Source organism: Sciurus vulgaris (genome assembly GCF_902686455.1).
Source record: "Sciurus vulgaris genome assembly, chromosome: 9".
Classification (NCBI taxonomy): domain Eukaryota; kingdom Metazoa; phylum Chordata; class Mammalia; order Rodentia; family Sciuridae; genus Sciurus; species Sciurus vulgaris.
The window spans coordinates 114,652,583-114,675,759 of record NC_136469.1 but is presented as its reverse complement, the minus strand read 5'-3'; the positions used below and the strand labels follow the sequence as shown (position 1 = coordinate 114,675,759).

Here is a 23,177-nt window from a genome sequence, read left to right as displayed (position 1 = left end):
AGATGAAATGTATGCTTCAAAAATTGCTGTGGTTATACTCTTAAAGATATACATAGCTCCTCAAAAGTAACTGGAATAAATTGAAATCTTTTCTGAGATATTACATGTTCTTTATTTATTTTTTAATTAATTAATTTTTTTTTTTTTTTTTTTTTTTTTTTTTTTTTTTTTTTTTTTTGGTCCCAGGGATTGAACTCAGGGACCACTGAGCCACATTCCCAACCCTAGTTTGTATTTTATTTTATTTAGAGATAGGGTCTCACTGAGTTGCTCAGCATCTGGATGTTGCTGAGGCTGGTTTTGAACTCTTAATCCTCCTGCCTCAGCCTCCAAAGTCACTGGGATTACAGGCATGTGCCACCGCACCCAGCCTTGATGTCTTTTGATAGTAAAATTTTCATTATGAATAGTCATTACTAATGGGTTTTGTCCATTATGACATGATTTTGAACATCACCCTCACCCACAATTTCCCATTGTTTTCTTAGTTGTAAATAATCAAGGTCACAATTTCCACATCTTCCCTTCATCCCTCTTTAAATAAATCTTTTTATGTTCTGGTAAAAATTCTTGCGTATGATGAGAAGACATGGCCTCGAGGCCAGGTTTTTGTAGTTGTCTAACATCGGATCTCTACGTAAATTCTGCTGAGCAGGCTCCAGGCATGCCCATTCCTCTTCAGTGAAATCAATGGCCACATCACTGAATGTCAACAACTCCTTGCTCCTCGGCGCCATGACCAACACCACCACCATCAAGGGTGTTGACCCCAACAGCAGGAATAGCTCGCAGGTTTTGCAGCCTCCGGGTAGTGGATCCAATTTAAAATGAGGCTTTGATGAACCAACAGAACAGCCCCTGAGGAAGAATAAAATGGCCTCTAGCATGTTTGGGACACCTGAAAAAAATCCCTCTTCTTGGGCCAAGTCGGTAGGAGCCAATCTAGTGGTGGCAGGGAAGATTTGGAGTCATCTGGACCACAGAGAAGGAACTCTGCTGAGGCAAGCTCTGGAGACTTCTTGGATCATTTCCTGGTGCCAGGCCTGCTCCCTAGGGATCCTCGGCACTTGCACAGCACAGCAACCTGGGACTCCTAAGCCTGGGAACAGTACGCACAGCAGAATGGCAGGTTTCTGATTAGGATACTTCAAATGCTGACCCATTGGCCCTAGGGTAACAAAAAGATAAGCTATTCTACTCTTTGCTAACACTCATGGCAGATATGGTGAGTCTACTCTTTGGGTTCATGCTGCTTCTTTCTAACTATGCCTTTGTAGGACAGGAAAAATTCCTTTCTTTCTGCATTTTTAGGTTTTCAGCTGATCTCTGTAACAAAAGACAGATTAACACGACAAAAGTTTAACTGTACCCCATATGCATGGGAGAGACGCGGGAGGTGTAACCCAGACAGCTAGAATTTGGGACTCTATCACATCCTTTTAAAATACATCAATACAGGGGCTGGGGATTTAGCTCAGTTGGTAGAGTGCTGTCCTCACACACACACAATTCTAATGGTTCTAATCCCCAGCACCACAAAAAAAAAAAAAAAAAAAAAAAAGAGAAGTAACAAGACAAAGGAAAAGGCCTTCGGTTTCTAGGGTGGAATGATAACTGTAAGGAGGACTAAGGAGCCAGTGGGGAAAGTTTGGTGTGCCATTCTCTGGTGCCATCTCTGGAGTGATTGGACTGATATTGGCAATAAACTTCTGCACAAGAATATGTCCTGAAAAAAAAAAAAAAGAATATGTCCTGCTTTTAGGAAAACAGGGGGAGGGCTGAGAGCTTTCTTGTATTTGCTTTTTCTCAATTGCCTTCAGCCCAAATAATCCTTAGGCCAAAGTGGCACATTTTGGTTGGCAAATTTCACTCTCCTTTACCTTTTTGAACTGCCGATCCTGGAAAACTAAAACATTTCCTAGGCTCTCACATGACTGAGATTTGGAATGAGAATCACGTTCCACCAAAGGTGGTGAGATGAGTTCCAAAATATCACCCTTTTATTGATAAAGGCTAAGCTGAAGAACATGCTTAGGGTAAGGTCCGGATGGCCTACGATTGAAGCCCAGGATCTGGCCAGCTTACTGGCAGATCAGGGCAACACAGGACCAGTAGTGACCTTGCCCCAGTGTGGGTGACGGAGGTTAAGGGAGGACCTGGCAACATTTAAGGGATGCAGAAGCTGAGGAGAATTTGTGTCTCTTGCACATAGCTCACACCCCCTGAGCCGAACATGCCCCATATTGTTCCCAAACTTGCCAACCATGTTAAGCCACCTCCTTTCTCTCCTAGCCACCACAGAAAGGGAGAGGGAGAGATCACAGGTGGCACAACTTCACATGGAGAATCATCAAGGAGGGTGAGAAAGGCAGGAAGTCTGGTGTCAAGGGGCAAAGAGAGTTGTCATGGTTTATTCCATAAACTCCTACTGTTTTAAATTAATTTTCTAGAACGTACCATATTCGTGTGCACTTCGTATACTTAAAAAAGAAAGAAAGGCATGGAAGTGAAAGTCATATGACTTTCACTTCCATGTAGGATGGAGTAACCTATAGCAGGTCAAAGCTTCTGCCAAGAAAAACTGGAAAAACTAGATACAATTTTGGGGAAAAAAAAAAAACCCTTTCACAAAAGCATCATCAGACTGGATGAAGCAATAGGATGAGGAGGGGTCGACTCTGGAGGAGGGAGAACTGCAGAGAAGTGAACTGCTAACTGGCAATCACCTGCCCAGGGGACTCCTCATCCTGCGCGTGCAGAGGCCTGGGCTTGCTTCCACCCTGTCTAACGCAGCGTTCCTCTTTAGTCTCGGTCATAGCCATCTCGCAGCACGTGCTGCAGCTAGTAACTAAACGCCAGTTTAACCTGTCTCTCCATCTAGACTGTGAACCTCCTGTGGGCAGGAGCAGCTGTCTTCCATACATCCCTGCTGTGTTCCAGCCCTGCCCTTGCTGGACAGGAGGGGCTTAGGCCTACTTGTCCGATTGAATTGAATTGAAACAGTGAATACTTTCCGGCTTTTTCAGATATCCTGGATTCCTGGAGGCCAAGTTCCCCTTGGGACTTTGCAATAAGGTCAAACCCCAGCGCTTTCCAATTAAAATTGCATCCTCTGGGTCCTGCTCTACCACCTCCAGGGTTGGAAGTGGGTGGGGCTGAGAGCCCTGTCCCTCACACTCTGACTCCCAGGCCGCACCCAAGCCGAGGCCCTTACAGCCCTAGGCTCTTCTCTCCCTAACTGCAGGAGGTCCTGAGGCCCTAACAGAAAAAGTCTAAGAACTGTTCTGAGGCCTATCAGGCATCCAGATTTCTGTTTAACTTAGCCATTGCACAATCTCGCCAAAGTCCTGGAGGCTCCTCAAATCCAGCGTTCTCAAACCCCTTCCTGGAGGTTCTAAGGAAGGCTCTTCACCTCTAGTCCCCTTGCCAGGCCTCTGGACACCTGCTCCTTGTGGTCTGCTCCTTGTAGGGGGTCCATGAAGCCCCACAAGTGAAGACTGTGCCTAGGGAAAAACCTATACGGTGCCCCCGAAGCGTAGCCTCAGAATAAAGTTCAATGTTCCCAGAACTTTACCCCTGTGGGTTTGAAGCCCTTTCCAGGTATAGAAAGCCCGAGACTAAAGCCGAGAAAACCGAGCTGCAGCCCTGGTTCTCCTGTTGTGTGACCTCAGACCATCTGTTTTCTGATGGAACTCTGACTTTTGTTTACGGACATTTTATTATTTTGTTTTGTTTTAAGACAGGATTTTACTATGTTGCCCAGGCTGCTCTCAAACTCCAGCTCAAAGATCCTCTTGTCATTCACATTGGGTTTGAGCCTCTGATGGCCTGAAGGAAGGTCTTAGATTTTTTTTCTGAACACCCCAAGCTGCTAGGCTCAGGGAAACTGAAGTACGTGGTCTCCATGTAAACATGGATGTGACTAAAACCTGGATGTGACCACGAAAAATGTGTGGGCAACATGGAACCCCAGAAAAGCAGCAGTGTTTATGCAGCCCCAGGAGGGGCTGGGAGTTCCAGCTGGGAGAGGAGTGAACTGCCTGCCCAGGAGCCAGACAAAGGTCCTTGGGCCTCTCCATTCCTGAGCAAATTTATCACTTGTGCTCTGGGCCATTTTACAGCTGAGGGCTCATTTTACCCTCTCAGAAAGCCTGTGGAGCAGACCACAGTCTCCCCATCAGTACTCTAGAACCGCGAGGCTGCGGGAGGTTAAGTACCTTGTCCAAGATGAACATCTCATCTCGCTGGTTAGGTGGTGGAAAATGGTGACCTGGCCTCGGGGGCTTCAGCACTACCAGACCTTGTCATTAGTGCCTCAGGTTGCCTGGTTACTTGATCATGGACGGATCCAATACCCAGCCCAGTACCTGTTTGTAAGGAGCTTGCTTAGATCCTATGAACTGAGTTAAATTGGAGCTTTCCATCAATAACCTAAGGTCTCAACAGCTTGGCCATCGTAGGGTGCTCAGTAATGTCTCCTCAAATGAAAGCTGGTGAGGCACAGTGACTTGGATCCAGAATTTGGGATTCAGAATCAGATTATCCTGGGATCAAATCCCAGCTCTGCTTGTTTCTCCCCATGCCCTGGGCCTCCTGGCTGTAGGGGACCGGCTGCCCAGGGTTGTTATGGAAATGACACGGAACCACGCCGTGAAATCTGTTAGTAACTGCTTATCCCTCACTCCACAGGACCTTGGGCTGAAAAGTGTTCCAGGCCTTTCTTTCTTGCACAAACCCTTAACTGCCCCACTTCTTAAAGGTGATGAAGTTGAGGAACCGAGAGGGTGAGTGACGTCTCTGAGGTCACAGAGCTAGTGAGTGTGGGCGCCAGGACCATGAGGCAGAGCTCTGCGGTGGCCTGAGGTGGGTAGAGGCCAGCTGTCCTTGTTGCCCCTGTTGCATTGACAGCGGAGGAAAGGGAGGGCCAGAGCATTTGAGTTCCCATAGTTACCCCACAACAGTGCAGGCACCCGCGGTGGCCCCAGCAGTCAGAACTGGGCCACCGGCCCCTTGGCTTGTTTCTCGCAGCTTTCACGGAGGCCTGGCCTGGGCAGCCACACCCAGAGTTCTCACCACACCCTGCAGCCCTGCCACCCAGAAGTTCTTGCCACACCCTGCCTGCTCCAGGAAGGTAAACAGGGCCCCAAGAAGGACCGCATTGTGTGCCTGCCACTGCGGCCTTGAGGGCCTTGAGGCCGCAGGACCAGCACTTATAAATGCCAAACAGTAAGTGTCAGAACGGAGGCCTCTTGAACTTCAACTGACCTCAGCTCCATGCCAGTTAGTCCAGAGGACAAGTGCCTAGGAACCCGATTCCAGGAGAGAAAACTGCTTCGTGGCATCTGGCTTCCACCTTGAAGCCGGGTGTTCACATGGGGAGGTGGTGAGAGGGGCGTCCTGTTCTCCTCGGGAAGACAGGAACTTGTCAGTATCACCCAGAGCAGAAGAAACTTCTGGTGTACCAGTACAAATCCCAGGAGTGAGAGATGGCATGATTCCTTTCTGCAGGGAAGACTTCCTGTGGGCCACACACGGGGCCTCAGGTTTTGCACAGGTTCATTGGTCGAATGCCCTCGACCACCCTATAAGGTAGATGTCATTATTTTCATTTTGCTGGCAAGGAAACCATGGTCCAAAGAGCAAATAGCCTATGCTAGGGCTGCTCAGCCCACTGAGGTGCTGCCTTTGTTCCTTCCGTCTGTTACAACAACTGGGTTGTCTTAAAAACGACTGAGATTTATTCTCACAGTGACGGAGACTGGCAGTCCAGGATCAAGGTGCCAGCAATCTGGTATCTGGTGATGTTCCACTCTCTAGTTCATAGACAGCACCTTCTAGCTGTGACCTCATAGGGCAGAAGGAGCGAGGGATCTCTCTCAGCCATCTTTTCTAAGGGTACTAATCCCATTTGTGAGGGCTCTGCCTTTAGGACCTAAGCAGCCCACCTCCTAAAACCTACCTTGGAGGTTAGTATTTCAGCATCTAGACTTTAGTGGGTGGGGCACAAGCATTCAGTCCTAGAAGGTCCTACTAGGGTACAGGAAGTTGGAGACACTTGTGCATACACAGAGCAAGCAACTTTGTTCCTGTTCCCCATCCAAAAGGCCCCCATTAAAAGTTAGTCCCCTCACCTAGTGTTTACTGCAGAGTACAAAAGTGTTAGGGGAGGACCAGGGAGGAGAGGGGACTCCTCACAGAGCCACTCTCCTCCACCACTGTGAAAGGTACAAATCCTGCCCCTTCTGGGCTCCTGGCACCTCTGCCTCTGTAGGTTGAGGTTTGGCCTTCAGGGGTTAGTGCTCTAAGCTAATTTCCTGCAAAGGAGGGTGACCAAGGTCACTTGAGAGAAAACATGCCAGCAGAAGTGGGCAGTGTAGTAAGGACAACCTGGATCCTCAGAACTCACAAACCGTCTGGGAGGACTGACATCATCAAGGCCAGCCCATTTTAAAAGCATGCTTTCTGAGTGCTCTAAGAAAATTCCTGCCTCAGACGTCACTGTGGTTTATCTGGAGTCTGGCAGGACTGCTGTGAGTTTGGGGCCTAGGTAGGTTTATTGGGCTCCTGCTTATCAGTACTATTGCAGGCCCTCCAAGAGATGTACCGGAACAGTCCCTTGATTTTTTCCAAATGCTGACAATTCTTTGACTTGTACACTACAAATATTTCAAGAGTTGATAGACAAAGTTTAAAGATCAGGGCTTTTCCCACAAAGGGTCAGGAGTTCCAGTTTTCAAGAGGGAACCCGGGGGGAAAAAAATGTAAGGTTTGGGCGCCCCCTGCTGGAAAGGAAGAATCGGGAAGAAACTTTGGGCTTGGGGACTGAGGGTTCTCAGCACACCTTCTCCTCTCTGGATGGTTCTTCTACTTCCTGCCCTTCCGGGGCTGTATTACATGGAAGTAGTGTTGGTAAAGGCAGCAGGCCTAGTGACAAAGAGGGTGGCCTCAAGAGCCAAACTGCCCTGGTTCAAATCCTGGTTCTGCCACTGCTGTGTGACTTTGGGCAGGCCATTGAACCTCCCTGTGCCTCTGTTTCCTCATTTGTAAAACTGGGTTAACGTTCAGTAGAGCCTACTTCATGGAGCACCAATGAGATATACATGGAATAACACCTCAAATGCTGAAATAGGCCAAACTTAGGACAGTGCCTGGCGCGTAGTATGAAAAGTGTTCATTATTGCTATTATCAATGCTGCCATCACTGTTCTCACATCTAAGTGAAATCTCTCCTCCTGTCTCTCAACCTTAAAGGTCACTCTTGTGGCCATCAGAAGTTCTAACACTTTGGGAATCACGCCTGGGCATATACCACAGGGAGGGGTAGGGTGGGGATAACAATGCACGTAAAACACACCTGCCATTCCATCCTGAGTCAGCAGTTGGTACTATTAGCTGTCAGCCAGTCACATCTTGGTGAGCATCATGGGTGATCATTCTAGATACCAAAGGAAGGGAAGAAGTCACTAACATTATTCCAATAAAAACATCTTCCTCAAAAGACAAACATAGAATGACTTTCATGCCAGCCAGGCACTTCCAAAGTTTGCCGAGTCTCTTGGCTTTCTCCATGATTGCAAAATAAGCAGCAAATTTTTACTTCTGCCCTTGGGGAACACCGAATGCAGTCAGCTTTCTGAAGTAGGAGCAGATAACCCCAAATGAGCGATTCGTTTTTTGGGAACTTGGAGAGTATACATATGTACATTCACCTTAGACACATAATACATATACATGTGTGTGCACAGATGTGTCTATATTCCCTTTCTAGCCTCCTGGCTTATATACATAAGCTCTGTGAACATTTTTAAGACCATACATACACACGTCCATTCAGAATGACTTCTAGGTGTTTGTGTCCCTTTGGTGGAACGTTGGTGACCGTGGGGATGGAGATAGACAGGAAGTAGCTTCAGCATCCATGGGGCTACCCACAGTCCCGTACACGTAAGAAGTCTGGCACCTGGGCAGAGCGGGGCTTGGAAAATGGGGTGAAGGTGGGGTGAAGGTGGGGTGCAATGGGCACATAGAGGATCCCAAAGGTTGATTTCAGGGTGGCCTGAGGTAGGAACAGCTTCACCATCCTTTTGCCTGGAAAAACTTGTACTTGGCACGACTCTTTGTCCAGATCCAGGGGCCAGTGTCCCCTCTGAGCCTCCTCAGCACCCTATACCACCCCACAAGAGCACTTGGCACTCGTCACTCTCTCCTTTCTCCGCCCTTTGGGATGGAGCTTCATGAGAGCCAGCAGAGACCTTCCTTTCCTCCCGCTCTGCACTCTGCCCTTAGCACTGCACCAAGCAGCAAGCGCTTGGGTGGAGGGTGACGGACAAGTGGCGCTAGTTGGCTCTAGCGCCAGAGCCAAAGCCTGGGATGTAATATCTGCTGGCAGGGCCTCCTGACCCCAGGGACCTGTGCAATGGCATTTTACCACAGCCCAAGGACGCTGTTCCCCAAATTAACATAAAATCAGGAATTGCTCAGTCTCAAAGCTGCTCGGACAAGCAAATTTTAAGCCGTGTCCCTTCAGCTCTGAAACAGAAATCCTCTCTTTCTTTCGCCGTGTCTCATGAACTGTGTTTCTGTTCACGTGGCTCAGAACTTGAAGTGATGTTGGTAACAACTGAGCTGCTATTACAATTTAAGATACTTTTTTTTAATATCCTAAGATTATGCCAATTAGCATTCATAATTGGTGGTGCAGAAAAGCACCAAAAGCAATATATTTACTCCAGACTTCAGATGTCATAAAAGGCTCTGAAGAAAACCTAATAGCCATTATGGTGTGATATGCTTATAATTTAGCAGATTGATTTCTGCAAAATATCAGAGTTCATGCTGAAGAAATGAAAAGCACCATTAAAAGGCAGTTACACACCAATAAATGTAGATTTATGTGCTCTGAAAATATATTCCTTCATACTTTAAATTTATTAATGTGGGAAAATTGCTTTGAGTTACATAAGTTCTGAATAATGCAGTCTTTGGGAATGTATTCATTGCATAAAAATGAACCCATCCTAAAGATATCGTTTAGTCCTAGGAACACAAATATCCAGCACTCTCAGTTGCTGTAAATCTCATTATGATTTACAAATTGGAAGTTTTATTTATATATCAGTCTCTAATAAGCTTGATTACCATGAGTTCTCTGGCAATAATGAAGGAAATAAGTTTCCCAAATGGTAAGCCCAAGGCCTGTGTTTGTGATGTGTCTACCAACCCCTTGTGTGTAACAGCATACAGCAGACCTGGGTAGACCTTAGTGTTCTCTCCATTTTTACCAAACTACGGAAACCCGCCGCTTCCTAGCCCGGCTTGCTTCAAGCAGCTCACCTGCCGCTTCTTGCTCTTTCGGCCCAACCAGCAGGACAAAAGACACGTACTCTTCAGAAGTTCATGAAGCAGCTTCCCCTCTATTCAGATAACACACCCTCAATATATAAGCAGTCTCATGCATAAGCAATTGTAACCAGATATGTCCATCCAATCCTATTAAAGGTCAAGCGATCACTCGCTGGAGCATACATGTAAAGTATATCTGTCCACGCGCTAGGCAGCTGAACTGATTATCATACAGCCAATTGTAAACGCTTCCTGCCGTTCTCCAGGCATAATCAGGATGCCATTTGCTCTCTGCCAGTCACCATCTTTAGATGCATGTGGCGTAACCCTGGGCCCCGGGTTTCGCCCGCCACACCAAACTTTGGCAGAACTTCCTGAGAAGTAAGTACATGTATGCATCATTCAGTTAATAATAAAAGTTACTGTTTATTAGGTGTTTTTTGTTTATTATTTCATGTTATTGACACAACAATTCATGGGTATGGGCAAGTGAGGAAATTAAGGCACAGAAATGTTGAAAAATTGTCCAGATCATTATTTCAGATGTGGCAGAGATGGTTGTTTCAGTGTCTCTAGTTTACTTTTGAATATGTCCATGTAGACGGTACGATAGCATATGAATTACTGTAGCCACAATGAAGTGGAATGTGCAGTCTGAGGGTGGTCAGCAGGCTCTGTGCTCAGGAACCTGGGCTCTGCCAGCAGCCATTTGCACACTTGTTATTTATAGCTCAATCAAGAGTTAATAGGTTGCCAATCAGCATGGGGAATATCAGAAATGTGTTCTTATTTGCTAAATGACGTGGTGGATTTTAGAAATGGGCTCTGATTGGAACAATTAAGGGCATTTTAAATACAAGGTGTAGCTAAAATATTTTAGAGATATTTCCTACAATTACACAAATGAAATACAAGGACCCTGACGCCTGTCACTTTCCCCCTTAAGGACAAAGCCCCAGGCCATATAAATCCCTGGTAAGTTCCATGTATGGTCATGATCCAGAGGATCCCAGGTCCCTCTCCATCCAGTGCCAGCTGTCAGGGCAACAGAATCTGTCTGGATGTTTGGTGTTTCTGCTCTGAATGACCTTGTCATGAAGGTAGTAGATGGAGTACCTGGAGGGACAGAGAGCTGGGCTTCCATCTGCCCTAAAGAGCAGGTTCCAGAAATGTCTCTGGATTTGCTTACTAATAAATGCTTGCTTAACAGACATCTATGTGTGTCTTAATAGACACGTATGAATTAGAACCTATAAGCATCGTTTTGAGGAATTCACTAATCCTCACTGTGATGATTAACTTTGGGTGTCACCTTGACTGATTGAAAGACACCTAGAGATTAGGTAAAGCATACCTCTAGGTGTGTCTGTGGAGTGTCTCCAGAGAAGACTGGCATGTGGGTCACAAAACTGAGGGGGGAAGACCTGTCCTGAATGTGAGTGGCACCATTTATTTGGTTGGGGGACAGAGGGAGTAAAATAGCAGCAGAAGGGGGACGCTCACCCCAGAGAGTACACTCGACCCTGCTTGAGGGGGTGTTTTTCTGCGGTGTCACCCATGGCTATCAGACTGCAGGTTCTTCAGCCTTCAAAAGCAGACTTGCACCAGTGACTCTCCATGGGGCTTCTAAATCTTCAGCCTCAGACCAGGGCGGCATGATTGGTACTTCTTATTCTTAGGCTCCAGCTTCTTGGACTGAGCAGCTACTGGTTTCCCTGGTTCCCCAGCCAGCACAGGGCCATTGTGGGGCTACTCAGTCTCTAAATCCAGTAAATCCCCTCTTATAATTATGTATATTCTATCCGTTCTGTTTCTTTGGAGAATCCTAATATGCTCACTTCAAATCTCTTAGGTGACTATAGAAGAAACCAAAGTTTGTGTCTGGTCAAATTGACTCAGTTGAGTTGGTAACAGATATTGAACCCAGAACTGTTTGTCTCTAAAAACTGTATTTCTAACCATTAGGCTGGTAGGCCTGTGCTACCAAATTAAAAAGAAAAAAAGCATCATGGTTTCAACTTTTGAAACAAAGAATAGGTAAAACAAGAGTGGATAATCAACCTAGATGTCCTTTAACAGGTGAATGGATAAAGAAATTGTGGTACATATACACAATGGAATATTACTCAGTCTTAAAAAAGAATGAAATGATGGCATTTGCAGGTCAATGAATGGAACTAGAGAATATCATGCTAAGTGAAATAAGCCAAAGGCCGAATGTTTTCTCTGATAAGCACATTCTGATCCATAGTGGGACTCGTGGGAAGGGAAAATGAAGGAATTTTGGATTGTGCAGAGAGGAGGGGAAGGGTGGGACGGTGGGATGGGAAGGATGGTAGAATAAACAGACATTATTACCCAATATACATGTATGATTGCACTACTGGCGTGACTCTGCACCATGTACAGCCAGAGGAATGAAGATTCATGCTCTATTTGTGTATTATGTGTTAGAATGCATTTTACTGTTATGTATAACTAATTAGAACAAATTAATAAATAAAAAGTGGATAATCCAGAATTCTGAAAAATAATATCCAGTCAACCGTAAAGACAGTCATAGCTTATGGTGCCAATCTCTTAGAAATGACTGGCATGGTTGAAGGGAGAAAAGATGTCATTCCTTGGTACCCCTCCTATGAACCTCCCCTCTTGGGGTCAGTGTGTCAGAGCTGATCAATCCCTTTAACCAGGGATCACATGGGACTAGCCCAAACCTAAGTTGAGATGTTATCAAAAGGAAGTTGAACCAGGTGTTTATTATGAAACATTGAACAATGTTAGAAATTCTAACATATTTTGAAAACCAGCACACACTCTCTTCAGGAAGCTTTTTTGCATTCATTGACAGAGAAGGGGATTTGTTTTCTACTGAGGGTCTTCCTAGCCAGGCTGTGTTCTGTATCCCTGACCTCTGGGTCCTCAGTGTCGGGGCTGGTCCAGGTATGTCTATGTCTGTCTGCCTGTCTGTCTGTCTGTCTGTCTGTCTCTCTCTCTCTCTCTCTCTCTCTCTCTCTCTCTCTCTCTCTCTCTCTCCCTCTCTCCTTTGTGGCTTGCCCAGTTCTCCATCCCCAACCAATGAACTGAATTCTCTTCAATGAACTAGATGTTGGATAAAATGTCCTCACTACTGGTTTGATTAATGAATTATGGGTAAAACTCACAAGTTACCCCAAACTCCACCTGATAGCAAAGCATTTTAAATGGGCACCTTGGTAGAAATACTGCGTTTCTTCTCCTCCGTTGGTGAATTAAACCATTTTTGAAAGGAAAATCAGCTTTGAAGTTTTCCAGGATAAATCCTTTTACTGAATAAACTTGGTTGCAATGTTTTATATTTTTCATACATGGCTGGTTCAGCCTACTTTTTTTTAAAGATCTTTCACCTAAGTGTGGGATTGGCCTGAAATTGTCCTTTCTGATAATATCCTCCTCAGTTCTTGCTATCAGAGGGTGCTGGTCTCTTAAAACAGCTTGGAATTGTTCCATCCTTTTCTGTCTTCTGCAAGTCTGTGTAAAGGGGCATTTTTCTTACTAAAAGTTTGGTTCAATTCTCTGATCAGAGTATTTAAGCTTGAAGTTTTCTTTGTGGGAAGGATTAAATTACAGAGTCAATTTTAAAAAACATTTATAAGATGATTCAGATTTCTCATGTCTACTTTGTCAGATTATTTCCTAATAATTTTTAATTCATCCAAACATTTTGAATTTATTATTGTTTATAATCCCATCTTATATCTATGGGTTATCTAAGGCAAGGTCTCAAGTACCTGAAAAACAACTTTCAAATAAAAAAACTGGGATAAAAACAAAGAATTTTTCCAAGAGCTCAGGAGAAACAGGAATAATGAAAAGAGCAGAAGAAACTTCAAGAAACTGTTATCAGTATGTTAAAAGAAAAAAAGAGCCAGAAATTAGGAGTTAATGCAAAAGCTCTTTGAAAGAACCAAAAATCAAGTTCCTGGAAATTAAAACTATAACAGCAAAAATGCAAAATACAATAATAGAGAGGTTAGCATCTGAGAAATAACCCAGGAAGCAGAAAAAAATCAGAAATGTAAAATAGAAGGGAAAAATAAGAAATTTGAAGACCTGACTAAGAGTTATAATATTCAAAAGAAAAAACAGGGGAGAATATAGAAAATGCAGGGATTGAAACTATTCAAAACATAATTTGAACAATCCTGAGAACTGAAGGACGTACCTTTTCATATTAAGAGGCCTCAGAGTTCTTTGCATAGTGGGTTTTAAAAAATTCCTTCTCTAAGACACATCATCATAACATTTTGGAATTCCAAGAACAAAAAGAAGATTCTAAAGGACCCAGAGAGGGAATAACAAATCTCATCCAAAAGACAAAATATCAGGCCTCTCACAAGGTGTGCTGAAAGCAAAAATGAAAAGGCCTTCACATTTCTAAGGGGAAAATATTTTTCCATTTAGATTCTACACCTCACCTGACATTAATCAGGAATGAGGTTGAAATGATTTTCTTCACATTCACGATCTGGAAGCTAGACAAGGATGTGCTCTCCCCAAAATCAAAGTGTAAAACAAGAAAGAGGATTTCATGGTATAAAACAAACAAACAAACAAAGACCAACACTGAGGAGAACTGAAAGGAATTTTGAAGTTGGTAATTAAAGGACATCCCAGGGTGATAGCTGTGCGGTGGACTTCCACAGCACCTAGCTGAGACTGCAGCAGGAGGACACAGTTAGGGCCAGGATGGAGGGGTGTCCTACCCCCCGATGTTTACACTGGTAGGACTTACGAGAGGATATTGCCATTTCTGGTGGAGGGTTTGGGGCTGATTTCAGTAGACATACATAGAAAATTAAGCAACAAACAAAGAAATGCAAGAAGAAAAAGTTGAAAGAAAAAAAAAATATAATCATAATATTTATGTGACTCTGCTGGAGATATAGTCATAATGATAAATGCAAAACATATCATGTACTATCAGATGGCAGGAGATGATGTGAAAGGGGGAAGGGAACATAGGAATGGAATTAAATTTTTTTTTTTTTTTTTTTGGTACTGGGGATGGAACCCAGAGGCCCTTTACCTGAGCCACATCCCAGCCCTTTTTATTTTTTATTTTGAAACAGGGTCTCAATAAGCCACTGAGGCTAGCCTCCAACTTGTGATCCTTCTGCCTCAGCCTCCTGAGTCACTTGGGATTATAGGTGAGCATCACCATGCTTAGTGAAATCATAATTCTTAGTATAATAGCAGGAAGATAATAGATAATAACTAAAACTGAAAGATCAACATTAACAATAGTGCCAGGTACTGTTTGTTAAAAGTGCCTTTTATGGATTAATTCCTTCTAATGTTCATCCCCACCTCATGTAGTTTAAGCCCATTTTACAGAAGAGAATATGAAAAATGGCAGGAGAGTATACATTAAGAAATATGGAGGCAAAATCCAGAAGCAGCAACTTTTAAAAATCAAGATAGAAAAAGATGAGTAAGTAGGGGTCTGCTGGTTCTCAAATGGAAACCTTTAAAAAATCAACTCGATGAACTTCATACATGTAGAACTTTGATAACACCGAAAACCTATTAATAGAGTGATTTATTAATCAATTAACAAATATGAGTAACAAAGTGTTTTTAATTAACAAGATGAGCTTACCTGCCGTAGTCTTTCCTATGTGAGAAACACAGGAAGCAGATCAGGAGCACTCTGGCCAGCCTTGGCTTCTGGGGACACCTCTCCCTGTCTGTCCTGCAGATTCCCAGCCCAGAGAAATTGTTACCAGCGTGGCCCCTCCCAGAGGTTGGAGTCTGATGACCCCTCTTCTTCCCAAACGTTGAGTCAGGGTGTGCACACACAGGTGACCACAAGTCAGGGTAAGGGCAGCTCCAACCACAATTACCAACAATCATCATTATGAAGGTTCGAGACTGTGGAAGCTCCTGGTCAGCACCTTCCATTCAAACCACTGACATGGCCACCTGGTGGGCTTCCTGAGGAAAAACCTACTAAGCCAAGAGGCTTGATAGTCAAACCCAATCAGAGCATCTACGTTTAATTAAAAACATAAATAAAACTACATTTACTTTTCCTGGGCACAGTGGCCCACGCCTATAATCCCAGTGGCTGGGGAGGCTGAGGCTGGAGATCGTGAGTTCAAATCCAGCCTCAGCAAAAAGCGAGGCGCTAAGCAACTCAGTGAGACCCTGTTTCTAAATAAAATACAAAATAGGGCTGAGGATGTGGCTCAGTGACCTGAGTTCAATCCCTGGTACCCTCTCCCACTGCCCCCCCAAAAAACTACATTTACTTTTATGATGATTCCACTGATAGCTTTTGGAAAACAGTTGCTAACTAATAAAAGCTAGGGAGAGAAAAACTAAGAACCATGAATACTTCATACATTATTCAAACTGCCCCTGTCCTTGTTTTAATCTTTTCTAAGCCATTCAGTTGGTTCTATGCCTTTGAAGGCTAAAGGTTCCTTCAAGGTCACTCAAAGCGAAGACGGAAGACTCCTTAAATTTACGTTGGGAGCAAATCAGCTCCCAGATAGCATGTACTCCGTGAAAGAAAGAAAGAGAGGAAGGAAGGAAGGAAAGAGGAAGGAAAAGAATGAGTCCCAAGGCAGATCACCATCTGACGTACATAACGAGCTGTAGCCGCAAGCTCCAAGGCCGTGACACAGACGCTAAAGTGTATGCCATTGACGGCACGAGGCTGGGGGAGGGAGAGAGGAGCGCCATATTTAGATGATCTTTTTAAAAAAATATACTTTATTTTTAGAGCAGTTTTAGGTTCACAAGATTGAGTGGAAGCAGAAAACATTGGAAAGCACAGAGTTCCCATTTCCCGCCCACACGCACAGCCTCCCTGCACCGGAGCGGTCCAAGAAGCTGTGTGGACACACTATTGTCACACAGAGAGCGTGACTGAGATTCGCTCTTGGTGTTGTGGTCTAGGGGTTTTAACAAATGCACGATACCCTGTTTTTGCCATTCGAGTACCACGTTGAATTGTTTCACTGCTTTAAAAATGCCCTCTACTCTCCCTGCTCATGCCCTTCCCACCTCACCTCTGGCACTAAAACTCAAGTTTTACTTCATAGTTTTGCCTTTTCCAGTGTCTTGCGTTGAAATCTCACACAACCTTTTCAGGTTGGCTTCTTTGACTTAGTAATACCCACTTAAGATTCTTCCATGACCTTTCATGGCTTAGTGGGGCCTTGAGTTTTAAAAGAATCGCTTCTATTTATAATAGATATTTACAGATGTCTGTGCCTCAAAACTTAAAACACACACACACACACACACACACACACACAATAAATTTTTGCCTATTTCCTCAAATAGCTCTTGTCTTTCCAGCTCCGAGATAGTTCAGGGATCTAATAGAACTCACGACCAACCATTTCTTAATGTGTTCAGTGTCTATCATCAACCTTTTCATAGTTACTATGGCTGAGAAACAAATAAGCCCAACACTTCATGGTGCTCCAAAGACATTTCCTAAGCTAATAGATTCTGTGGGTCAAGAATTGGACATGGCATAGCAGGATGCCTTGTCTCTGCCCAGTGTCTGAGGCCACAGTGGAAGACTTGAAGGCCAGAGAGTGGAATCATCTGAAGGTTCACCCACTCATCTGTCTGAATAGTGGCTGAAGCTGGCTATCAACTGGGCATCTCTTGCTTTCCCATGCATTGTTCTGTTTTCCATGTCTGTGACCAAATGCTCAAGGCTGGGTACTATATAAAGTAAAAAGGTTTAATTAGTTAGCTCATAGTTTTGGAGACTGAAAGTCCAAAATAGGGTAGTCTCATTTGTTTGACTTTTGCTGAGTGCCTCATGGCAGGTGGCATCATGTCAGAATGGGTATGAGAGGGATCACATGGTGAGATAGGAAGGCAGAGAGCAGGGAGAGGTCAAGCTCACTCTTTTAAAACAACTCAATCTCAAGGAACCTTATATAGTCCCATGAAAAGTACCTTAATTCCCTCCCAGGGCAACATCCCCAAAAGGGTCTCACCTCTTCAAGATTTTGCCATCTTAACTCCACTACCCGAGGACCAACTCACCAACATATGAACCTCTGGGAGACAAACCACACCCAAAGCACAGGAGGCTGGTTTAGGCTTCTTCACCTCGGTGACCACCCCCAGGGAGAGCCGCAGGCCAGAGCCTCATGCAAAAACTGGAAGCACTTTCTATTTCTGAAAAACACAATCCCCTCTGTAGGGCGGGCGATTGCCAGGTCCTGGAGATTAGTGGTGAAAAGCCGTGGCTGCTGATCCCAAGAGGAGCGAACAGAGAATCAAGTCTGGGGTAACAAGCACTATAGCCAACCATGTTCCGTTCTAGGGCAATGAAGAAACATGAGCTTCAGGAAACCAGGGGAAAGCAGTGCAATCCCACTTTGGAGCTCAGGAAGATTTCAGGGGAAATTCGCTACAGAACCATGGAAAATCTCAACTGCATTTGTGACAATACAGGTGCAGATCTGCGGAATCTCACTTCGACGCGGGCCACGTGGCCACCCTCTGCAGCCACTAGCAAGAACCTGTGTGTACTCCCCACCCACCCATGGCAGGGTGTCAGGCTTCTTCAGCCTTCTTCAGAATGTCATGGTGCAGCCGGAAACCTTCCACACCCCCTACGAGGTGGCCATCCAGGCGGGGCAAGTGCAGACAGTGGCCTCTACTTTGGGGGTCACTTGGAGTTCTTAAAAGAGGGAGCAAAGCATATCCCAGGCTTGGCTCGTTAGAATCCACTGCTTGGCCAGGCTGTGTTGAATATGATCTGTGGTCAGAAGCAAACGTGGACTGCACGGCTCGATTAGTGCTTCATCTTCCCTTCTTTGTACTGTTCCAGCTTCAGCGAGGACCCAGGTGAGCGCCGCGGGAAGTCTCTGGTCTAGTTTATACCTTTGTTCACCGAGGAGGCTGAGCCAGAGAGATTCAAGTGACTCACCCTCCCGAGGCGACCCAAGGCCAGGGCACTGGGTTGGTTTTTGGTTTTATTTTTTTACACTTTGCAGGGCACTCGTGTAACATTCCTTTGAAATACGGGAGCCATAGTGGATATGGGAGGATCATCATCTAGTCAAGACCCCATTCAGGAATTAGCATTTGAGATGCAGCCCAGAGAAACAGGCACAGGTGTCCCCACCCCTTCCTACAATGGCCACCCTGCACCCCGAAGCAGGAGCCCTTCTCCCAGGGCCAGTGCACTTCAACTGACTCATTTCCCTGCAGGCTAAGGGAGGCGACTGAGGCCGAATGAATGATATAGCCTTTTAATTTGTATTTAATTATCATGGCCCAGTAACCCTTCCAAAGACCCTTCATGGAGAGTAGTCTGTTTTTCCACTTATTAACCTCATTCACTAGGCTGGAAAAAGAATCCCTCATCTCTCACAACCTCTCCCGTTCATGCTTCTGATTCCTTTTTAATTTTTTTTTCCCCACAGCATAAAACTAGAGCCAAGTATATTGTAGATTCAAACACAAGCCCATTTGGAGCAGAAGCCTGTGGGATTCCAGCCGCTCAGCCTCAGGGGATTGCCCCAGTGGCCTCTGTCGATGAAAGGGAGGGGCTTGAATGGTCCTTTGATTCAGCCCCAATCTGGGGGTGGAGGGTGGGGAAGGGACAGGCCTGCTATTTGACACTCTTGTTGGGCTTGGCCCTGGGCCTTCCTCCCTGTCTTGGCCTCCCTGGAGGCTGCAGTTGGGCTCTGAGGATACCCTGACTTGGCAAGTGCTGGAATGCATGAAATTCCTGGCTCCTTGGGAAGTGTACCAGCCATCCCAAGGGCTTGGTGAATTCCATGCGCTTGGAGAACGCTCCTCTCCTGGCAGCGCTCCCCGCCCAGCCCGTACCCACCCACACATGCAGGCCCCGCAGTGCTTTGCTAGGGCAATGACCGTGCTTCTCCTAGCTCATGTGTAGAGTATTTGTGGCTATTGTTCGCCAAAATTCAAGAATAGACAAACGGATTAATAGAATCGATGGAAGAATTTGGCAAGACGAAGAGGAAAATGCAAAGTTGGGGTTATCGCCCTGGGTGTTGGACAAGTTCAAATTCTGGCTCTACCACTTATAACCTTAAGCAATTTACTTAACCTCTCTGTACTTCTCTGGACTTCAGTTCTCTTATCTATAAATAACTATAACATCTTGTCACAGAGACTTTGTGAGATTGAATGCATTCCATACATTTAAAATGCTCAGAAGCGTGCCCAGCCCACAGGGAGGGTTGGCCAAGTGGTGGCACACTCCTGTAATCCCAGCAATTCAGGAGTTTGAGGCAGGAGGATCGCAAGTTCAAAGTCAGCCTCAGCAACTTAGGGAGTCTCTAAGCAACTTAGTGAGACCCTCTAAATAAAAAATAAAAAGGGCTGGGGATGTGGCTCAGTGGTTAAGTGCCCCTGGGTTCAATCCCTGGTACCAAAAGAGAAAAAAAGAAAGAAAAAGAAAAAAGATGTAGTTCTTAAAGATCACATTTTTATCTTTTATAATAGCATAAAATAAGGTGTCCAGGAATAAGTCTAATAAATGATGTGCATGACCTTTAAGAAGTAAATTATGAAATTCTATTGAATGTAATTAAATATGACTCAAATAAATGGAAAGTTATTCCATTTTCAAGGACAAAAAAATTCATTATCTCGAACCTTTTCCTTCTCTCCATATTAATCTATATTTTAAAGTATTCAAAACAAAGCATTGGTTGGAGTTTGTAGTGGAACTCGATGTGCTGATTCAAAATGAAGACTGAAGAGCAAATAATTTAGAAGTGTGGAGTCATCTCAGAAGTTGAGAAAGAACAATGAAACAGAATAGAGAGTCTGAAATATACTCGGGAACGTATAGAAACTTGAAGATGACCAAGGTGGCCGAAGCAAGTCACAGTCAGACTCGGACTCCATTGTGTGGAGATGCACATTCTGCGGACTTCAGGCAGGCAGCACCAAGCCATCCCATGACCCTTCAGGCACCTAGAGGCAGATTATTATCCTGTGAGGAGACTGGGTAAACTTGGGGCCATTGACCTGCCTAGGTGAGCCAGAAAATAATGATCACAAGTTCAAGACCAGCCTGAGCAAATGAGCAAGACACTATCTCAAAATAAAAAATGTAAAAGGGCTGGGGATGTAGCTCAGTGGTAGTCTCTGGGTTCAATCCTCAGTACCACTCCCCCCCCCCCCCAAAATATACATATATATGCCAAACCAGAGATTTTCAGTGTGCACATGTGGTTTGCCTTGGTCTGATCATTTATCATGACCAGAGCGTGTCCTCAATAGCTGCTGTTTTTCAAATCTGAGGTACCTGGAACAGATTTCAACTAGGCCTGAAGTTGAAGGAGAGCCACCCTGGCCAACCAGTAGAGCTATGAGTTAGAAAATAAATTTTTGTTGCTTTAGCTACTGAGATTGTGAGGGTTTTTTTTTTTTTAAACACAATCTTATTCTCATAATAACATTGATTAACATTGGCTTATTAAATTATTTTTTTTTGAATGGGAAGGATGTTAGGGATTCACTGAATCAATAGGAGGATAGAAGGCAGGGGTATAGCTCAGTGGTATAGCACTTGCTTAGCATGCACAAGGCCCTAGTTTCCATCCCCTGCACTGCAAAACTAAAATAAAAATAAAAATAAAAGATAAATAAAAAGGTAGAGGCTGAGATAGAGGCAGAAACTAGATAATTTCTAGGGGATTGGATTCAGGGACTACCACCAAGTCTAAAAGAAGACCAGCAAGACCAGGTACCACTATTAGGATGAAAGAGAATTATTATCTACTTTCATGATCCTGTGGTCAAGATCCAACTAACAGGAAGGGGGCATGCACTTGTCCTAGTTGGGACCACCTCTACCCACTAACTACACCCTGCAGGATCAAGGTTGCTGTGTCCCAGACTGTATCCAGCTGGAAGAATGAATGCTTCAAAGGAAATAAATCTTTTTTTTTTTTTTCCTTTGTGTGTGTGTGTGTGTGCTGGGATTAAACCAGGGTCTCATACATGCTAAGCATGCACTCTGCCATGAACTACAGCCCCAGCCCCTGGACTTCTTTAAAGCGGAGATTGATACTGCCAGAAACAAGAAATGGTCAAGACACATGCTGACCAAGCTACCTTCTGACTCTCGTCTTTCTCAAGCAAGGGCCTGTAGAAGGGAGTACCACCAACCCACGCAAATCTCTGGTCGTCTTAGCAGCTAGATTTCCCACAATAAACTTGTTCTTGATCATGAGAGAAGCCTGTCCAATTCTCTTACCAGAGCTGCCTTCCTGTATCTGTGGGGCCTAACCCTGCACTTCATGCGACTTAATCCGGGCACCACTTCCCAGGGAGGGTCGCCTTAGCCACCAGGCAGCCACCCTTCTCCGTGGGCAGCACAAAGTACAAAAGGAAGAGTCTAGTCGGAGCAGGAAGGGAGCAGTGACAGGCAGGTTGATTCGTTTCAGGTTTTACTTTGAAAGCCAAGATGGCTTTATCTCATGTCAGCCGCTGGGCAGAGTTGGAGGTAATTTTGAGTTGGGGAATAACTCGAACAGGGCTGTATTTTAGGAATAGTGACCTTCCTGGAGTGTATAAGTTGGAGAACAGGAGGAGAGCCTGGCCAAGGGCTCTGTCTCTTTGGTACAGCTTTTTCAAGGTAGAAGTGTGAGCACAGAAAACTTCTCTGAAGTCACTTTCCTCATCTGCTACTCCCACACAGTTTCCCATTCAAGGCCAAGGGAGGCTTGACCCCCAAAATCATCAGAGACAGATAAAAATCAGTGCCTTCTGAACTGAATGGTAAGCCATCATAAAATATTTGGGGTGTGCTTCCACACTGACATTCCTCAATCTGTGAGCTAAGAAACCTTTGGAGAGCCTTCGAGCTGTTGCAAGAGGCCCCCATCTATCTATCTGCACCCCAACCATGGTTGAGGCTGACTGGATGACAAATCTTATAAGCTTGCACTACCTTCCAGAAGTTTTGTAGTTTAATTCCGTGTAAGTGAATAATATTTATAAGTGAATAATCATTTTCAAGAGTTTATAGACTCATGATAGAAGTTGAGCACACCTTATCCAAAGTATTTGGGACAGGAAGAATTTTGGATTTCATATTTTTTCTAGATCAGGATACTTGCACATATGTAAGATATCTTGGGGATGGGACTCAGGTCTAAGCCAGAAATTCATTTTTGTTTAATATATACCGTATCTATATAGACTGAAGGCGATTTCTTACAACATTTTAAATAATTTTGACACCAGGACAGGTATGGAATTTTCCACTTGTGGTATCACATTGATTCTTAAAATGCTTCAGATTTTGTAGCATTTCAGATTTTTTAATTCGGGATGCGACCTGTAATAGTGTCTTGTTAGTACTGATTTTTCCAACCAACAAATACTACAAAAAATTACTGTCAAATCGCCATCTACAGAGAATAGAGACACTATTGCACCTGCCTCAAGTGACTAAACCCTCATGGGTGATTAGAACAGTGTTTGAAACAAACAACACTCAACAGTGGGGATCACTCAATCTGTATGATCTCTAAAAATCGCCTTTGTGCATGCGAGTTGTAATGGCTTTATGAATTTTATGAAAAGTCTTGTGAAGAGGGAAGGCATGCTTTGATATCTCTTGATGTGTTAGTGTTCCCGTCTCCAAAGCAGAAAATGCACAAGCCTGTGAGCCATTCTTCTGAGCCTGGTTAGAAGGCATCTTTGGAAGAAGGCCCTTATGGTTTCAGATGACAGTGTGGTTGAGAGAGGGTGCAGTCAGAGACCTCTGGGCAGCAGCAGTACAATGGCCATCTTTTCCCTCCAATGATGAATGTGTTGAC

The 23,177-nt window shown here is 44.6% G+C and overlaps 1 pseudogene across 1 annotated transcript; it reads left to right on the top strand.

Moving 5' to 3' along the window:
• The first annotated feature begins 724 nt into the window (after window positions 1-724).
• Window positions 725-1,097, top strand: LOC306669835 (jupiter microtubule associated homolog 1-like; annotated as a pseudogene). Its single transcript has one exon. The product of its transcript is annotated as a jupiter microtubule associated homolog 1-like (transcript).
• Window positions 1,098-23,177: the final 22,080 nt, after the last annotated feature.